The 21,055-nt window shown below is 37.1% G+C and overlaps 3 long non-coding RNA genes across 4 annotated transcripts in view; all 3 read left to right on the forward strand.

Moving 5' to 3' along the window:
- Positions 1-6,865: 6,865 nt before the first annotated feature.
- On the forward strand, positions 6,866-7,411 carry LOC138136878 (uncharacterized). The gene is made up of 2 exons (XR_011161470.1): positions 6,866-7,077; positions 7,135-7,411. It is a non-coding gene; the product is annotated as an uncharacterized lncRNA (long non-coding RNA).
- A 287-nt stretch (positions 7,412-7,698) lies between these two features.
- The window catches only part of LOC138136871 (uncharacterized), a 33,794-nt gene continuing 20,437 nt past the window's right edge, over positions 7,699-21,055 (forward strand). Inside the window, exons 1-2 of one of the 2 annotated variants that reach the window (XR_011161464.1) lie at positions 7,699-7,757; positions 7,947-8,099. This is a non-coding gene — a long non-coding RNA (uncharacterized lncRNA). Of the gene's footprint in view, positions 7,758-7,946; positions 8,329-21,055 lie in introns of those variants that run through there. The other variant, XR_011161463.1, reaches the window with a different exon arrangement.
- LOC138136680 (uncharacterized) lies at positions 10,228-12,286 on the forward strand. Its single transcript, XR_011161389.1, has 3 exons — positions 10,228-11,120; positions 11,170-11,264; positions 11,314-12,286. It is a non-coding gene; the product is annotated as an uncharacterized lncRNA (long non-coding RNA).

Consider the following 21,055-nt stretch of genomic DNA (forward strand, 5'->3'; position numbering starts at 1 on the left):
ACAGTCAACGGCCTGATGAAAGAAGCCGACTAAAGAGAGAAACAGTGAAAGTTAGTAATAATGGGCCTAACAACATCCCGACGCAACCAAATAAACATAGATACCAATTGAACTTTTTATTTTTCAATAAAAAATTCACATTAATTTAGATGTCAACTTCATGTCAAATTTAAAAAAAAACTAAAACCAACTATGTTTTTTTTAAATAAATATAAATTATCCACGAGGCCGATGAAAATGTATAACTGGTTGCGTTTCAATGTTTATAAGGCTTATTATTATGAATCTAGGTAAATCTCTGGAAGACGAATTGCTCGAAACACCTGCTCGAAAGTCAATTGCTCGAATATGACCTTGCTCGTATTGCAAGTTCCTCGAACCGCAGTTTCTTGAAAATGTTTTGCTCGAAGGTAATTATCATACACATGACAATGCAGTGATTGTTATTACGAAGGCCACATCCCTATTGTATTTAATAAATTAAAAAAAACTGTTTTACACAAAATTTTTAACTTCTGATTTTTACATTGATATGAGGATTAATTTCTAAAATTTATAGACGAAATTACCGAAGAAAAATATGAATTAGATTTTAGATTAGATTAACCGATTTTAAAAATCTGAAGATTGTTTTTTTTTTATGATATGGGATTTGTAATTGCGGTACCGGTAAAGATTTACAGCCGTTAGAGATCTTCGGGTGCAGGCACTTGAGACTCCATTATTTTCTCGGGCGTATGGGAGTTGGACCACGTTATCTGAGTTTTCTAAGTATTCCGGAGGGTAGGGGATTAAAGGCGTACACGGGTTGGGCGTAGACCAGTTGGGCCAACGCTACGGGCCGTCCCTAATCTCAGAGTCGGAGTTGGGCCAAATATGTGTAGCCAGGGGATTAAGAACCCTGTCACCGACTTAGACAATTATTGGAAAAGATGAGCCCTTATAACGAAGGTTGTCGTAAAAGTGGTAAGTAACCGAACGCCAATGATCCGCAGGTACAAGTCTTGAATCGTCTTGAACTGAATCAAGAAACAGAGTCCAAATGCAGTGAAATAGTACAGGGTGCCCATTTTATCTCTTCCCGTCTTACGGTTTAGCAATAGGCAGCACATCATACATTGCACAGATATCTTGGTGGAATTATTTATTTTTTAAAATAAGAAACATAGTTAGCCAAAGTGAAACATTTAATATGCCACAAAGTGACATAACGCATAACCTAATAGCTTAAACAAGAGTTCCTCTATTAAACAGCAAAAGAGTAATTTAGAGCAACTTCGGTCTCCATTGTAGTAACTGCGACGCCTAGCTCTTTTTTTCTTGAATTTCCCATGTTCTCTTAACGTTATTTCAAGATTCCTGAAGACGTGATTTCTAGGAGTTCTTCTGTTGAGATAGCGTCTAGCGTAAAGTCGGATTGCTGCTTCATAATTCCCGTGAGATTCTCCTAGTATGAGCAACATATCCACTTTTTCGGAATTAGAGGGCATTTTTTTAGAATTTATAACTCATACAACTAAAGTTGAATTTTGAAACGACTTTTTAAACACTAGTTAACATTTTGGGTCGTTTATGATGGTCTCATTACTAGGGGATTATTTACCTACCCTGTAACAAAAACTCTCGATGGTACCTGCGGATTATTGAGGATCGGTTACTCACCACTTTTACGACAATCTTTGTTAGCGGGCAATAAACCACTAAAGGAAGCAAAAGGTCGTTTTAAAATATCGATAGACGCACTTTATTTCCAAATTTTTGAAGTATTTGATGACTGATCTCATCCATGACGGATGCATGACGGCATGACGGTAATATTCAATGCAACCTTTTGAAAATTTTCAAAAACATTTTTTTTTAAACATAGGAATCTCCGAAAAGTAAATTGTGTTGCCTATTTTGTAGTTTTAAGGCGGGAACAGATAAAATGGGCACAGTGTATATCAAGAGTTGAAAATGAAAGAATTTTCAACGCGTGGTATACACGATATTTTTCCGACCACAAAAAAAAAACGCTAATATACTCCATATAATTTTTGTTACACCAATTTCAAAGAAATTAGGAATTAAATTTTTTTATTGAGAACAACTAATTACCTACAAGCTTGGCCCAACAGGCCCATGGGATTAAGTTGACCGTTTACTTGACATTACTGGACGCAGGTAGGTTGGCCCAACTGGCCGACTCCGCACGGGTTGGACCACGCTACCTAACTTATTAAATCAAATTAAACAATTCAAAGTACATCCCTAAAATTCCAAGATTTCAAATAGTGCCCACATGTTAACTGAGAATCTACCGCTGGTATCAATTTTCCTAACATACCTTTCGTAATATCGCTGGTTTCTCGGTCTGTAGACACGTAACCGACCAGAGGAAAATGATTGAAACACTTTTTCATCAGTGAAGATTACATGTTCCCAGAAATTATTTTCTCTTAAAATATAGTCGAGTGCAAATCGCACTCTTGTTTCCTTGTGTCTCGGCTTCAGTCGGAACTTTCTGGCAGCCGAGTGGTTTCTTAGATTCGCTGCTCATATCCGACGACGAGCGGTATGGATCGACGCTGGAAAATTTGTAAGACCCAACGTATCTACTGCAGACAAAAAAGGTCTACTTATTTTCAATTACACGCAATAGTGTTTGATCTGCTTCTTCCGTCGATGTTCGTGGACGCCCTGAACCCGCTTTCCTTTCAAGTAATCCACTCTCTTTCCGTCTCACAATAAAATTTACCGAATTTTTTGGAAGTCCCAACTGGGTTGCCACCCTAGCTTCTGACATCCATCTCTATCAGCCAAATAATTTTTACTCTATTAAGATACGATATTGGGGCCATAATTTTTAATGTTTAGATTAAAATTTTGACAATTCTTTTTTGAATGACGTTTTATTGACATTAGCCCTAATTAAGCAGGCAAAATTTTTAATTTGTGACACTAGCGGGAAATTTCTAAATGACCTTGACGGCCAAGGGTGCGTTCATGAAATTTACTCGAGTAACTCTGGAGTAACCCAAGGCGTTTATGACAACATCTGCGTTAACCCGAATATCCGGATTGGGCGTTCATAAGCACAGTTAGGTTTTACACCCAGTTAACACTTTTAACCCACCTCCTAGCCATGGGTAAAATTAACACCGGATGCGCATGGTGGCAACCGCGTGATTATTTAATTTTATTACCACCAACAATATTTTTGCTCGACTAAAAAACACATTTATGTCAAAATTATGTCTATTTTTTAATACATTCATTTAAAAATGAACCCAAAATGAACCCAATAGGAAATTATGTGAAGTTTCTTTCATTGGAAGCGATGGAAGTAAGGAATGCATCTAAATGATGGAACAAATTTGGCAATAAAATTTCAGTTATTCAGAGACACTTATACGTTTTGATTGTGGTTGTGAGTGTTGTGACGTTTCAAGAATGTATTGTTACAATTGCATACCACAAAAGAAAGGTGTATTTTGATTTTTAATGATTTTTTTCTAATTTTCGATGTACGGTTGGTGGACAAAAAAAACTGGGACAAAAATGACAACTATTCAAATCGAAATTTGGCAAATTTGCACCGTTTAATTCAGGCTTGCGAACAAATAGGTTAACTACGAAATGATGACATAAGACAAAAATGCCATGTGTGACACTTACAAACATCAAATCGAATTTTAGATTTCATCCGTTTTCAATTCAATTTATAAAAACACGTAGGTAAAGGTAAGTTGAATAATTATATATTGCATATTTGTTTAAAACAAGTTGTTAACGAACAAAAAACCTAAACCTAATACTTCGTCATTGCACCATTATTATCAATGACCATCTGTAATCGGCGTGGCATTGATAATACCAACTCCCTGGTATATTCTGGTGATATCTCGTGCCAAGTATCAACAATTTTTTGTTGTAGTTGTTCGACCGTATTTGGACGAAACTCATTTTTATACATAATTGAGGTCATACGGCCCCAAATATTTTCAATCGGATTTAAATCCGGTGACTTGGAAGGCCACGGTAAAGTATGCACCCCTTGCTCATCCAAGAACTCTCTAACAACTCTGGCTCTATGGACACGACAGTTATCATCTTGAAATATAAAATTTCCTTCACCAAACACATGTGTGATTGAGGGAAGCATTATCTCCCTCAGAATTCGAACATAGACCGGTGCTCTTAGCCTCTCCTCCACAATTGCACAAACTCCTGGGCCCCTAATGCTGATGCATCCCCATACGTTGACTGCAAATCGTCCACTTCGATTGGTGGAGTGAACGTATTCTTCATTATATCTTGTCCCTACAGGTCTATATACGCGGAGTCGTCCACTGTTAGAAGACTGGAATGTCTTTTCATCAGAAAAGACTACCGTATCCCATATATTTTGATGAATATATTCTTGAGCAAACATAACTCTTTGTTGTTTATTCTGTGCAGTTAAAAAGATTTTATTTGCTGCACATCTATTATTTAGTTCAGATTTCTTTATTCTTCTTCTTGTTGTTTTTAAAGAAGCAGGAAAATTCGTCTCCTGTCGAGCTCTGATGGCGGTTTCAAATGGATGTAAACGAAGAAAGTTTATCATCTCAAAATCTTCATTATCCGTGGTAACTTTTGGACGGCCAGAGCCTGGTCTTCTTACAATGTTACCAAAAGTTGCAAGTTTTTGTTTGGTGAGCAAAACAGTGTTTTTGCTAACGTTTAGCTCGTTAGCAATTGCTCTTATGGTAATACCCTCCCCAAGGCGTTGTCTAATTACGTGTTTTTGTACTTCTGTTAGATTTGGCATTATTTCTTGTCAAGATAACTGTCAACAGTGATTGTAAAAGTCAGTTTTATTTTGACTTTATTTTGACAATTAAGAGCTTGATACAAACGTAAGAAATTTTGCGTGTCCCAGTTTTTTTTGTCCACCAACCGTACATAATTATCTTTAAAATAACGTTGTATTGTTAAAACTGCTCAATAAAGGTCGTAAATAGATTATAATCATGTTAATACATACAATACATTAAATATTAAAGGATTCTAACTAATTAATTTTCGAACTGACTATTTTTTCTTGAGTCCGTATTAGCTTGCGGATTTCGTCACATTACGTCAGTTGTGGAAGGTTAAGGCAATTTTAAAATTAACCTTTTTTCTTTTCGCCATGATAAAATCACCCAGGAATAGAATTTTATTAAAAAATCTGTGACTTTATTTCACACGTCAAACTAACATTCAAAATTAAAGACGTCAAATCGCTCTCAATCGCTCTATCATGAATAAAACACGATAATGTAAAAATTACTAGGAAAGGAGTTGCAGGCTTGCAACGTGACAACAATTTGGCAGGGAAAATCCAACGTGAATGGACTTTATATTTAATTATAGGTACAGTCGCGAGCAATCAATTTTGGTCGTCAAGGTCATTTTTTGACGCAATGGAAAGTGCTCCATTGTAAATCGGTCATAAACATCATAACCTATCATCATGTTGAATGGCATTAACTGTCATTTTTTCCACATTTTTTTTGACACTTTGTTGATATGAGCATAATCAGGCAGGAAAATTTTTATAATTTGTGATAATCTAACCCAATTTTGAAATGACATTGACGACCAAAATTTATTGCTTGCGACAGTACAAACCTCTTGGTTAATTAAGTAGCCGTGCTGAGAAAAAGGCAACGTCGCAATCGTTCACACTTGAAGCTGAAGTTTTTTCAAGGGATTGCTTTTAACCATGCTTGTTTGCGCTCTACATTTTTATGAAATTTGAAAACACTTACACCGCGATTATTTTGTGCATTTCTTAAAGACGAGTCGTAATTACTTTTACAGCTTGTTGTTACACAACACCGACTAGGCATTTTTGAATAATATTTAAATTTTAAATACCTGTTACAAGTTAGAACCAACGATATTTCGTTTAACACACAAAAGTTAGGTTAGGTTTGTCTCGGTTTAACTTCCACCAAGTTGACGGCTTTAATTCCAGAAGAAAATGCACAATTTCTTTCACAAACTCTATACTAAATTCCCTTCAACTTTTAAACAACTTGGTAGCTTAAAATTTTGGAAATAAACACAGTTTTCTGAAGTTAAAACATTAAGATCCCTGTCTACACACATGCAAATCTGCACAAACTGACTCGGTCCTAGGTCTGCGGGCATTGTTGCCAAATTTACTTGAGCACGGCAAGTTCATTTAACGTTGGCTACGATTAAGGCTAATTCAGTTTAATTCTTTTTTTTTTCCTAAACTTTTAACCTATAAATACAGGTTGTGTGACAGGTCTGAGATTCTGAGTTACTCGGGAGCGTTCATTGTACAGTGTGGAATAAAATGATTTACATCTAGTTACCTTTGCATTACCCTTGTAAAAATACGAAATGTCGCTCTACAAAAAAAAAAGAAAGCCTAACCTCAAAATATTCCAAAATTCCAAATGTGATTTATTGCGAAGGGATGATATGAATGCAAAGTAGAGATTGAAATTAAAAAGGAGCTACCAAAAGCAAGTCACAGCTAGTGTTGAAAGTGGCCACCAACGTTTGTTAATTCAATTTAGTAAATTGTAACAATTGTCAATTCGATTGATGACATTTATTGACAGAACTAATAGTTCGGCACTTCAAAAAAAAAGTGGAGCGGTACAGGAAAATTTACATGTGCAAAAATTCCAAAGGTAATTAGATGTAAATCATTTTATTCCACACTGTATGTGTCGACCCGTAGTCTACTTCACGCCATATTAACCCAACTCGAACTCTACTCGGGTAGTGTTTCATGAACGCACCCCAACCCCAAGATTTAATGCTTGCGATTGAGACAGTACATGTGCGTTTTGTTTTGGTTTGGTGTGGGTTTGGTCAGGGGGTGTGCACTCTCACTATTTTAAGTAAAGTTGAGATTAGTTTAACCTCCGTTCGTAAAGGCTGCAGTGGCGCTAGTGTCGGTAAAAATTACAGTTACCTTTACCATATTTGGACTTGAGTTGTGGGGAGAGGTGTGAGTTGTTAGTTACACATTTGGTAAATTGTGAGGTTAAAATCATAGTTGTGATATAAAACAACTAAATAATATGTGTAATAAGAGCTGCAAATTTTCTTTGTTATAAATGTATAGAAAATGGTGCGTTGCAGTTGCCATCGCCAGAGAAGAGCTGATGGTTAAAATTCTGGCTGCAAAAATATTATCGGGTTTGTGATATACACTTCGATGAACAATCCAAATCTCCAGATAGTCCCAACTGACCATTATCCGAGTCCCGACCTGTCTATTGCCGTTCAACTGACGGATTGAAGTAGAGGTGAATCCGATTTAAAATGTGTACCAACGAGACCGATATTTTTATATTAATTGTATTATGTATCTTGTATTTGTAATACGGTTTTATAACAATACTAATTATTGTCTACATTTCTTTGTTTTCTTTATTTTATTTTGATACTAGCTTTTACTCGCAGCTTAAAGTAATTTTCCCCTTGTTTTGAAGGTCAAGTGTGCAAAATTTCATCACAATCGGAGTAAAACTGTAGATTTGCATACAAAACAGACATTCAAACAAAGATCAAATTTGGCGCGATTTTACAGAACCTTGGCGACGCTAGCGACCTCGCGAAAAGCGATCGAAGGTAGAACTAAACCCACTTACGTTGTTATTGGCAGGAGTGGGCTGTCTATATACCCAATATATATCTTTAGTCTGTGGGTTTGGTGTTCATGGTGTTCAAGTTTAAACACTGAAAGTGAGGCAATTGAAATTGTAAGTTTTTCTTTGCATTTTGTTATTGATTTTATTTTTCATTATAGCTGTAACAGTCGGCCACATGCACGGTTAAGATTTACTGACTGCGAATGTAAAGCGTGTAGCGCCATTTTTAGGTTATGTTAACTTTTTGCAAAATCGAAGTTTCAGGAACGTGGGTATTATTTATTGTGTTGTATTTTACAGAATGAACTGTGCCGATCAACAGACCGTTGTTTGTGGTTTTTTAGAGATGAGACATCATTCCCGGATTTCGTATTTTGATACCAACAAAAGGAGACATCAGCTTTGGAAGTCACTAGAGAACACCTGAAACAATTAGCAACCCACCAATGAACGGTAAGTTTCTAAGTGTCTAATTGTGGCTTTCTCAAAATGTGATAAACATGTTCAGCAAGTGGATATGTATCTAATTATCGCAGGTCATTTTTGTAGTAAATATTGAAGCACATTGACAATTGGTGAATTATTTGAGATGTCATTTGCAGTGTGTGTAAGAAACTACCCTGCATTTATGTAATGTAAGATACCACAATTTGATTTTCAAGAATAGGAAACATTTACCTAACTGTTTTGTGTGTGTGCGGAATGAACATTTCTTGTAACCTAACAAATTGTATATTGAATCGTTATTGGTGCAAGTTACTTTGTCTTGTTTTGAAAGCTACAGTAATTCTGTTTCTTCTGAGAGGGTGCAGGTACCATCCCTGTGTAAGGGCAAAAGTGGAGGTGCGAGTACCTGACCCTAAAGTTAACATGCCACCCCTGTTGGAGACCTCTCGGTCTAACTAAAACTACTGACAAAATATAACAGCTTATACGGAGCGATCAACAAATACTTAGATAAGGGGCGGTTATGACGTTGACGGTGTCAGATTTTTCGTATCTTTGCTAACTCAGCTAATAAACGTCAAACAACTGTCACTATGAATCAAATTTTAACGCAAAAATAGTTTTTACTTGATTACTTCAGGATATAAAAGATTAATAGTACTTTCGTGATGGTGTTTTCAATAACGAAGAATGGACATACAGGGCTGTTGCCTGTTTGGCCGAGTTTCGGCAAAAATTTCGAAATTTAAATTGTAACGGGTATATGCAACCAGAAATACTTCTATGCCCATCGACATAATGGCCGAGATTTCAATGGCTTCTTTGATCTAAATAATTGTTGATCGCACGGTACAATATGTAGTTCACCTTAAATCAATAATAGAAGTTATTTCTAACCTAAACTGAACAATTAAAACGTTTGTTGAGGTTTAGATTGTACGTAATGATCTTTAAGTTATCTGCATCATTGTTAAAACAGTTCGATTTATTCCACCAACGGTTAGATTTGTTTTAAGTAGATTAACATCGAGTTTAGTGGCCATATGTTGTGATATAATTGGATTGTGATCTAGCATCCATTTTGATAAGCGTAATGGCTGTAGGCAGAAAAACAAACTGATTTATTGCGCAAAGAGCATGGTTACTACTTATTGTGTCTACTTCAGTAGGTACTTCTTCATTAACTAGGTACTTGTTCGGTATCTTAGTGCAAGATAATATGATGAAGCACCTTGCACTTTCTACAAGAATATTTTGATTTATAATTTGTAACTTGAATGTTTTTGAGAGGGCAGTTTACACACAATTTAAGACTCTTATGCCCGTTTGCACGGTCGCCGTCGTACTAAGCAATGCTTAAGTATTGGATAACACTGTGATTCCAATACTTCAGCATTGCTTAGTACGACTGCGCAAACGGGCATTATTTTGTACGCAACCAAAAATACTAATGACGCTGACCACTTGATACAGTTTATTGATGTGATTTAATTTAGTAATCAACGTAGGTAATGTAATTTGGCTGAAAATGTCAAAATGACAGTTGATGAACTTAATTTTTTATTTCATTACTCAGAACAGGAAAACGTCATTTTGATATTTTTAGCCAAATTACATACCTACGTTGATTACTAAATTAACTCACATTATAAACGGTATCAAGTGGTCTGCGTCATTAGTATTTTTGGTTGCGTACAAAATAAATTCAGAAATAAGCCTTATGTGACTTGCCCTGTATATATACACCAAATTAAATGGTTGTGAATAGGCTACAAGATGGCCTACTAGATTCACGTATAGCCCTAAGGGCTTCAAGGTTAAACTGTAAAAAATTTTTTTTCAAATGGGAACACATACTTTGTAGCAGGTCAAAGTGCCACTATTCGTTTTGGCCGGGATAGGAGGCCAAGAGGTCCTACTTATGCTCGCGGGACAATAAGATCGCTGTTCGAAAATCAGGAACAAGCAAGACAACGCATGGCATTTGACGTCGCGACGCGCCCACCCTGCCGTAACCTTTTTCGGGACGCTCATTTCGAAATCATTCAGTTTGTTTGTGCCGTCAATCAATTCATTTTCAGTTTATCGGGTCAGGGTTCATTTTTTGTTTATCGGTTCACTTTCAGTTTCACTTTCGGTTTTCGTTTGTTTCTTTCGCGTTTCATTTAGAGCTTCCTTTGTAGAGTCTTTGTGCCAGCCAGTTTTGGGGTGGCTGGAATAACACATGTTAGCCCCTAAATTTTAGGCTGAGGTGGCCTCACGCCTCTAGGCTGTCTAGCTGCGGCCTATCTGTTTATCGTTCGCTTTTTTATTCTTTCTCCTTTCCTTTTCCTTCGATCCCTTTTCTTCTTCTTCTCAGCTCGGGTAACCGTACGGCAAAGTTAGTTCCGATTCCCTTTTGTCCCCGTGACTTGCCGGAAAGTTATCTTCTTCTCTTCTTTTCCCCAACCTTCTTCCTTCATCCTTGTGTGTTCAACCTTTCGAGATCCTGCGGGAAATAGCCGTCAACATCTTTCGTGAATTACGCGTGGACTCACCGACACATTACCGCTTCAACATCTGAATTTTCCGATCGGTGAACGTCCAATGTAAACAAACCGGCGCCATAATCGACCATCTGTCAATTAGCGCGCAAGTGTAGTACCGCCGGAAGTAGTCATCGGGATGCGCGGTCCGTACAATTACCGGGACGCCTTATCGCCCAACGGAATAAGGTCCAGATCTTTCGTGTTGATCTCCTAGAGTCGGGGGTAACCAAAAAAAAACCCATCGCGAGCGGAAATTAGGGGACTCGGTCGGCGACTGCCGAGCGGGCGGCTGTGCCGCAAGTCGCGAGCTGCGAATCACGTGCGTGGCGTTCGGGATCCGCAATCATCCCTGTGGGTGGATTGCCGAACGCCATGGCGCTTATCGTCCGGCGCTGCCAGCCTTCGGGGCCGTCGAGGAGCCCGAAAATTATCGTATCGTACCGCTGCCGATTACCGTTTACCGTGGTCGAGAAACCCCTCGTCATCTAGCGAGATAGAGGTAATTATCGTTCATTAGCGAATTCACTTCACTAACTTTCGTCTATTAGGGGTAGTTCGAGCCAGATTACCATTACCGTACCGCGATGGAGTACCGGAAAGTCCTCCTTCGATTTATCGTGAAGCAACCCCTTTCAGCGGAAAGGTAATTACCGAATCGATTGAGTTTCGCAACACTAACGACAATTCGTTAGGGGTTGTTCTTTAGGGTCAGCCAGACCAGTCGTTGTTCATTAGGGTCGTCGCCCAGTTATCGTTCCTTTGGATGTCGTTCGTAGGGGCGATCAACGTTGGATATCGTTCGTTAGGGTGGTCATCGCCAGACCAATCATTTTTCGCCAAGCAGTTTATCGTCCGCCAATATCATCGTTTCATTGCCGGCTCAGGACTAAAGAGTATCGTCAAGGTCACGCCGTGACGCCAAAAAAGGAACAGTACCGTACCGCAAGCCAAAAGGACGCAATCGAGGACACACCACGTTACCGGCATAAGATAAGTCGCCACATTTTTATTGCGGAATCATAAGAATTTGCGCCTCAAATTTCCCGCTTCTCATCATTTAGAACCTTCTCATAATTGAAAAATTTTGTAGTTCAAATATTTCGAAACCTTAATAAGATTTCACAAATTTCATTTCACATTTTGCGTTTCAGTCTCATTTAGCAGTTCTTCTACTTTCAAAAAGTTTGCAAATTTCATATTTTCAAGTTAAAATTTTCGGAATTCTTCCGACCGCTTTTTTATGATTTTTTCATAAAACATTAATGTCAAGGTCACTGCCAGACATTATTAATCATTGAATCAAGGTTAATTTAACGCTGTAAATTTATAAAGCAGAAGACTGCATTCCTTTTTCATTTCACACATGTAACACATTGTTTTCTTCATTACATCGGAAAGATTGTATTAGATTTAAGTTCATTCACAACAGCATCATTAGATAAGTTACAAGGTCACCTGTAAGGGAAAGCTTTCTTAGTAAGACCAGAATAAGCGTATTTAATAAGACCATTGATGTGAACTGGTTCAAAAATTCCTCTTGAACAAAATTACTTAGAAAAACGTTTGCCAATTCCATGAACCAGTGCACACATTAGTGAGCACTTCTTATTTAAAATTACTGTTGGCCAAAAAGCTGAATAAACAAGTTATTTAATTCCCAAGGAATTAGATTTTTCATTTGTCTTGTCTCCGACGTATAAAGCTTGTTTGACACGATACTAAATTTTTGAGAAAATTTACTAGTAAATGAGGGAGGACCAATGAACGATCAGGATCTGACAAAGACAGACTATGATCCTGATCGTTCATTGGTCCTGTCGAGGGTCTCTCTCATTTTCTAATAAATTTACTACGAAATTTAGCATCGTGTCAAACAAGCTTAAGAGAATACTGAGCACTTGTCCCGGCAGTTGGACAAGCTTAACAACCAGCTCACAAAAGCTGCCTGGCGCCCATTTCCTTACTCACGCCCTCTGCCCCGAAAAACCCCCTGAGAGCCCGGAGCTGTCACTGGTCAACTTTTGGTCAGTCAGGAATTCTGATAGAGATTTTTATTCTGAAAACAACAATGTATCACAAGTATAACCTTGCATAAAAAAAATAACACTAACTTTTGAAACAAATGACGAGCACCAAGCGAGAAGCTATCAAAATGCATTGCGTTACAGTGTAATAACCAAATTAAGTTAGGTGGAGAAACAAATGACAAATAATAACATAGGGATTGGTCAAAGATGCCGCCAATGTTCAACGCAAAATGTGAGGGCATTCAAATTTTTTTTTTTAATATAAATAGGTTCAAACTAATACAGAAAACAGAAATCTGAAAATAAAAAAAATTAAAACGCATCACATTGTCGATTTATTTGCAATTAAAGAAGGTGCCGCACAACTGACAGAAATTTATGACGCAGTTACACTAAGCGCCTAATCACAAACCAAACCAGAAGTAAGATTTACAATACCCCATCGCCAAACTGCAGGTACTTACCCTGTCAGGGCCGAACTCGACTATTTTACGCCTAGCAATTTCGGCAAACATTCTGAAGAAATTTTCAAATAAATTACGTAATGAAGTTGAAATTATTCAATATTCAGTTTTCTAAAATATCTATTTTTCATTTAAAGAAAAATCCTTTACTTGCTGCGAATCGTTTCTATCATAAACTGGAATTTCACCAGTACTGACCTGAAAAATGGTTTCGGGGGAGCCGACAGCCCCGCGTCAAAAAGATTTATTGGGGGGCCATCACATTACGAGCTGTCCTATTCAGCTCTACCATAAACGGTCTTGGATTCCAACTTTCTTTAACTTGATATTTGATCGCAATTTTCACTATTACCTAATTATAATTCAAAGTCGGAAGTAGATCAATCAAAAAGGTGAGGAGTTCTGTAACTAGTAGAGCAAAAAAAAGCTTTCAATATTTGGACCAATTTGATATTAAATCGCTATAAAGTTAGCTCCATCACAAAAATTTAATTGAAAAAAATTGATCATGCTCAATCATAGAATATTAATTGTAGATTGTGCCTACCGAGTTTGAGAATTTTTAGACAATTATTAAACGTGTAATCGCAAAAATGGTAAGTGTTGGACCACCCTGTATAAGCTTAGCAATTAAGAACATTAATAGGTAGCGTGTTCACCTTTACATAGATAGCACGTTAAATTACTATATACCTTTAACTGATTGCGAATAATAAACATTTACTCGCGTTTAATGATCTGAAAAGTTGTAGTTATTTCATTGTCCAAATTCTTGTGATGATTTAGAATAAATCTTGTTTATAACATTTACAGATGCTAAAAACTGACACCTTTAATTCTTTAAGATTTGACAATTTAGGTATCTCAGAACTGTCTAAAGTGGCCTTGCAATCTTTCTTTGTATTATAGTCAAATTTAGAGTTCATTTTTATGATGGAACCCCACGAGTGTACCGGGAAATTTAGAACAGGGTCCTGCGGATTTTCTCAGTATGATGCAAGTTTTCGAAATTGCCGCCCTTTAAGGCTCCACAACCTCTCACGTAGCGCCTATACCAAAAAAATGGAGTTATTTTTTCGGATTTTGTCTACCGTAAGTAATGCTTTATTTGCCCTATGGGCTTTCGGATTGCGAAATACTCTACTCTTTTATCGACAAAATCAACTTTGCAGCAATGCTCGTCGTTTGGTTGGTTAGTAGACACCTAAACGGCGGTCGGTGACATTTTATTTTTTAAGTAGGAATAACAACTTATTTGTAATTAAATAAAAACGCGAAATCTTTTTTTTTTTTTGGATTTTCTTGCAGTGGAACGTTTTTTCAAGGTAAGTAAGCACTCATTTGATAGATAATAATTAAAGTACGGAGGTCCGTGGCACTTTCTTTTTTTGTTTACTGTAATTTTTTTTTTTGATATTTACAAAAAATAAATGGGAAAATAGGCAATCAAACATACTAAGACGATCCTCCGTTGGTTGCTGAAACATGATTTATGACTAGTGATGCCCTTCACAGTTGGAAGGCAGAGGCTTACTCTAATCCTTCCAGGTAGTGGTAGAGTGCATTTCAACGAGAGGTACACAGGCGTGGCTACCGAGATGCGCTAGATGTAGGGGAAGGGCGACCCAAAATCGAGTGCATTGGCGTAGTCCAGTTTTATTTTCGTTCTTACTTTCATAACACAGAAGATATCAGATTTTCGCAACCGGGAGTTATATGACATAAAAAAGACGGTAAAGAATAGGGATGGGCGATATACATCGATGTTAGCCGAACTTCGATGTTTTGATTTCAATCTTCGATATTTTGACATCGATGGTATTCTTTTTCAAACGTCAATATTTTATCGATGTTCGTAATAAAACATCGAACATCGACAAAAAAAAAAAACAGGAATACAGTTTCCAAGAGATGACGTAAACGGCCCTTCTGGGAAGTCCACGTGTATATTTGGCCCTGACTTCGCAGATCGGGGTCGGTTGATCAGTTTCCACTTTCCGCTGCGGCGCTGCCATCGCATTTGCTTTTGCGTTTCATTCTGAGTCTCTCTGATTCTGAGTCTGAGTTGAAAGTGAACAGAACAGAAGTGAAACACTTCTTGTTGTCAATGTTATTATTTTTGCAATCTATTGATAAAAGTTTTTGGAATCTATAATTTTCGTAATTCTAGTTGGATACCTACCTAATTTTAATTTTTTGATATTTTAGTTTTGTACTTTAAACAGTGAATAAACATGATTTTTATCAACTTATTAATTTAATATGTTCAAATGACTATTTTCGCCCCCATTTTTAATACCATCGATGTTTCAAAATATCGATGTTTTTTGTTCGATGTTTCCTACCCATCGAAGGTCGCTACCGATGTCAACACCGATATTGAACATCGATGTTTGTGTTCGATGTCCCATCCCTAGTTTTAACGTATCTAGTAGTGGAAAAAATAGTATATAAACCACGGTGAAGAAGTCCCTTATAGCCTTCGCGCCTTAGAACCCTCGGCACGACTCGGGCTCTAATCTTGGCGCTCTGGCTATAATCATGAACTTCTTCACTTTGGTGTATAATATACTATTGCACTCTACACTCTAGCAAATGCATCTACAGACTAAACAGTGATATCGAAAAAAACCTAACAAAATGTGCCAACGTGTGTTTACTACTTCTGAGAAGTAATTATTTTTTCAATTTCTTGGTTTCCGTCATTATATACGGACCTAATTCAACAAATTATCGTCGTTGTAAGCGACTGGACGTTATAACGGACGACGCTATACCCAGAAGGCACGTTCATAAGATTAACATAAGAACCAACCAAATGTCGTTACACTACGTCGTTATATCCGGAATGTCGTTAAACCCGAAGTCGCTATATACGAATTTGACTGTATATATTTATTTAAAGCAACATCATTCTGGTAAGCCCCATCAGCGAAAAATTGTAAAGCTGCCAACACTTTAGAAAAAAATATTTATGAAAGGATATCAATTTATGCAATTATTCACTGCGAATAATTTCAGACTAACCTTCAACCTTAAATCAAAATCAGTTGCCCTTTTCTGTGGAAGTAAGGTTCTAAACCATTTATTAAATAATGGCTTAAATCCTGTCTTTCATTTCTTTGAACAAAAGGATCTTCTGGATGTGTCGCGTTAATAGAATCATTTCGTAATTCGGCATTTTCCAAATTTCGGATTGCTAAAACATTAATTTAATCATCCATTTTTACCAATTTTCACTTGAATGTTGATATTTTGTCATAATCGTAATTTTACACCACTTATAATTCCGCTCGCAAAAAAACGAATAGTCAAGAATTGGATTTAAGAAAAATTCGCAATGTTACAAACCGTCAAGAATTGACCCCCTGATTTCTGATTGTTGCTTCTTTGCTGACATTTTTTCTTTTGCTCGACGTCTTAACTGTTTCTTAGGAATAGGTGCGGCTATTGATGGTGTTTTTTCAAAAGTAACTGCGAATGTTGATGGTGTTGGTTCAAGACTAGCTGCAAATGTTGGTTTAGGAATAGCTGCGGATATTGACGGTACCTGAGAAGACGCCAGATTGAAACTATGCTCGCCTTCTCCTGGTTCAGCATCCTAAACAAGTTCTCGAAAATCCTTAGATGGTGCAAAAGCTTCCTCCGTAAATTTACTAGGGTTGAATGGAAATATTCCAGGAGCTCTGAATCCTGAGCTGCACTGACAGCACATAAGATGGTGATGGTCTGTCCTCGTTCGGCTGATATTGCCACTCCAACTTGTTTTTGTCCATTTTTGACATATACTTTTCCGGACTTTTTCTGGACTGTAGTTATACCAGATTCATCAACATTGAAGATTCTGTCTTCTCGAAATTGATACTTGCTTAAAATGTGTTCAAGATTTTTGAAAAAAAATTCCAACAACTTCAGCATTGAATCAGTGTGGGGTAATATCGCGCAATTTTGCCGAAACCAAAAGCACTTTTCACTGCATCTGTCAATGGCACCCACATTAAATTGGGTTATTCTGTCACATTCTTGTTGAATTTTTGATTTACGAGGTGATACTTTTTTTTATCTTCGTCTGAACGAACCTGCCAATTACCATTGTAATCCTCATCTTGTTTATGAGCTAACTGCAACATCCATTCCATGAACCTTATCCACGTGTGCTAAGATGCTATTCCAAAATTCAAATTCTCAGGAATACGGTTTGTTACAAACTAATTTCAGGTTGTTAAAATCTTTAGAGGTTAATTGACATACATTACATCTTTGGGCTGATTTCGTCCCTGTTTTCGCATTTCTAACCTTCACGTCTATCATTGTCAAACATAATTAATAATGAACTGCAATATTTCTGTCATTATGAAGCACTGTACTGAAGGAAGTAAAAGCCGAAATTTGTTTCTCTAGGCATTATTTTTCTGCAAGTGTCGATTGCACTGTTTCTTCAATGAATTGTAAACGTAAAGGTTTGCAGTAACGTGTAGATGAAGGCGTCGGATTGCTCCAAATTAGTATTTCCTCGTTAGATTCATTGCAAAACGATATTATTTTGAACAGAACAATAGATGTCAACAAAATGTTTGCGTCAGAACTGTCAATTTCAGAAAAATTTGTTTGTACTGCTCAGACGAAGAGCCAACGTACCCCCACTTGAAATAGAATGTAATATTTTCGGTTATTGATTCATGAAATGATTTTATGATGTCAGTTTGTGCTATGAGTAAACGACATGTAGTATGATCCAATAGAGCCTGCAATGAAACTACCGCGGTCGTTTCAGTTATACATGTTGCAGATTCTGGTGGGTAGCACCGCATTTTTGCCGCTTGTGCTTTATAATAGCTGGCAAGTACAGAGACGCCTCTGTTACCATTAACTGTTTCGCGAACATGATTATAAGAATCGCGTGACATTTTTCATTTTATTATGAAATTTAAAGCCCAATCGGCTCCAATTTCTTTTCGTTTCGGCTCAGAAGATGACGAAAATGCTGACAAGTACTGTAGCAGACACAATATTCGGACACCCAATAAACCTAAGCAAAGTACCCACAATTATGTTAACAGTAAGCAGTAACCACAGCCATAAATCACCAAACTGTGAGGGTTCGGTTGAAAGTTTGCGGCACGGACCGTACTTGAAAAAATCCTAATTAGGGAAAACCCAGCGGATGTAGTTTCTATTCAACACAACGCAGATGGCCCACAGTAATTTTTTCAATTTTGTGGGGTTATTTGGTCGATACCTTTTCTTAAAAATTGTAATGTTTCATGCCCAAATTTTGGAAAATTAAATATCATTGAAGATGCAATGATACGGAGGAAGGCGTAAAATTGTGTGACCATATTTTTTTGCAATTTCATCAGTCGTAAAACGTTTTTTTTAAAGACACTGTACTGCCCCTGGAATTTAATAATACGGTCCATCCTAAGAAATTCTTAAGCGTGTTTGCAATCTCCCATTGATTTACCACAAACCGACCCTTTCTATTGTGGGTCTAATTATGGGCATTTGGTTTGGGTTTATTGGGTGTCCGAATATTGTGTCTGCTACAGTACTGTTACGTTATAAATTACCTCCCGAAACTGGGCAACCCTGTTACCGGTAACAAATCCGGACTGTTCAGGGGTGTAACGAACAGGTCGTGGGCTTCGAGTCGGTTTACAATGGGAACCACGAGTATCGCTGACTGAGACCGAAAATGGTGAGGACTGCCCGGAGTTCGGGAAATGACACACAAAAATTCGTGGAGGAAAGGTTTTATTCATAAGTTGGTGTCGTACAAGACAAGGAAAATGGAAACTAACTTAACATAATTCTAACCTAGTACAACTTAACGAAATGTGATCTTCCCTGTTCTGACCTAGTCAAACTCGACAAAATAACCTGACTTTCCCTATTTTGACATGGAAAAACACAACAAAATTTAACCTGATCTACTCAACAAAATGTACAAGACTTCCCTCTTCCGGCATGGACAAATGCGGGTAAATCCTTGAAACTCCGGGTTCCTCACCGGGTCGCGTGATTTAGGCGTTCCACCTCGTTGGCGGTATTCGAACGTTTGCTCCAAATTGAATAATTGAGTCGAGAAAATTAAGAGGAAGGAAGACTCTTTCTACGGAAGCTAGACAATTACACCGCCCTCCGGTGAGGGGTAGGACGTCTGACTCTTCCTCCTTTCCTTCAGCAAATTTTTGATTTTACTGATTTAGAGCCGTTTGCCACTATACTTATTATTATTGTATTTAAAAACGCACTAAAATTTTAGGGGACCCTTTATCCCTGTTTGCAACTGTGGGTGTTTTCAATATCTGTTTTAGTGCGTAGGCTTGCGCACAGATCACATGGCACATGGGACTTTTATCGCTGATTGTCATTTTTACAAATGAGTTAATCTAACCTAAAAATTACGGTAAAAATTTATGTTTTTCTAGTGTGTATCGGTTGTTATTTATTGATTTACGGTGGCTTGTGGCAAAAGTGAAAAAATGCCAGTTATTACCAGAAAAAAGTGAAAAATGTGGAGGATGACAAAACTGAAACCGGACAAAATATAAAGAAAAAAATAAACAAACACCCAGAGGGGAAATGATGAAATGGCTGAAAGAATATAAAAAAAAAATGTCAAGCTGCGTGATGAGGAAAAGAAGGAAATAGTTGAAAGACATCACAAAGAAACCATGGAGGTGGTAAAGCAATTATTGTTGCAAAAAAGGACTGATTAACCACTTGGAGCTACCATACAACTATTACCACACAATTACAGACTGATTAGTTGGTAGTAATTATTTAGTGACTTGTACATACAATATGCATTTTCCATTTTGTGTTCAGAGAAGTAGTACTTATTCTTTAGAATGGACATAAAAGCCATGAAAGACATACAACGTGTAACAGAAATAAGTACATTAATTTTAACTGGTAATAGAACTCGTCAAAAGGAACAACTTTTCTATCTACCATTTTGCCGAAAAACGATGTTTAATTCCAAAAAAAAAAATGGAGAGATTTTTCACTAAAATAACCCTACGCCACTAAATACTGCAATGGCTAATTGAGATCAGCGCTAATATGAAAAAAACATCCATTTTCATCCAGAAAACGTGTTTTAACGCCGAAATCGAAATTCAAATAAATCTACCCGTATAGCAAAAAATCCACTTCGTAAGAATCTGGTTGTTTCACGTTTTTAGGTAGCTTAGTTTTGGAGCTATGAACAGTTTTAGGAAAATCTTTCCTATTTTTTTAAGCCACTACGCAACGTTTTTCGCCAAAATGGCAGAGAGAAAATTTGTTCCTTTTGATGAGTTCTATTACTAGTTAAAATTAATGGACTTATTTCAGAAACACCCTGTATAATAATTCGGTGCACAAAGCTCATGTCCCACTTGGTATATGTCAGATATGCGAAAAACCCATGCATCATGGACGCTTCCTGGCCAGCTACAGTCAACATCAATAAACATTAATTTCCGTGAACATATCCCAGGACTATTGAATAAAACTTTTTCCTATTAAAGTAGTCATTGCCATTTTCTTGTGGACGCTTTATAGGTATGTGGCACCCATCTACTGCTCCTAGCACCGATTGTAATCCATATTTAGCAAACATTCTTGTTGCACTCAGTTTCTCATATTGTTTAGGCCACTTTATATATATTTGGTTAGATTGTTATTTATGGCTTTTATAATAGAATTTAAACTGAGGATTCAGTCACATTAAACCTATCTGCCACAGATCTATATGAATCTGGTGTAGCCAATGTCCACAAAACAATTAATAAGGTTTTTTCTATATTAATTTGCCTTCTACCGCCATGCATATTTTGGTCTTTCTTTCTTACTTCTGGACAAATAGCAATTTGTTGTAAAATAGCTTCAAATGTTGAAGGCGACATTCGAAAGTGGCTTTTAAAAGTAGACAGCCTTTGTTTCGGAATTACAGT

Source organism: Tenebrio molitor, chromosome 8 (genome assembly GCF_963966145.1).
Source record: "Tenebrio molitor chromosome 8, icTenMoli1.1, whole genome shotgun sequence".
NCBI classification, from domain to species: domain Eukaryota; kingdom Metazoa; phylum Arthropoda; class Insecta; order Coleoptera; family Tenebrionidae; genus Tenebrio; species Tenebrio molitor.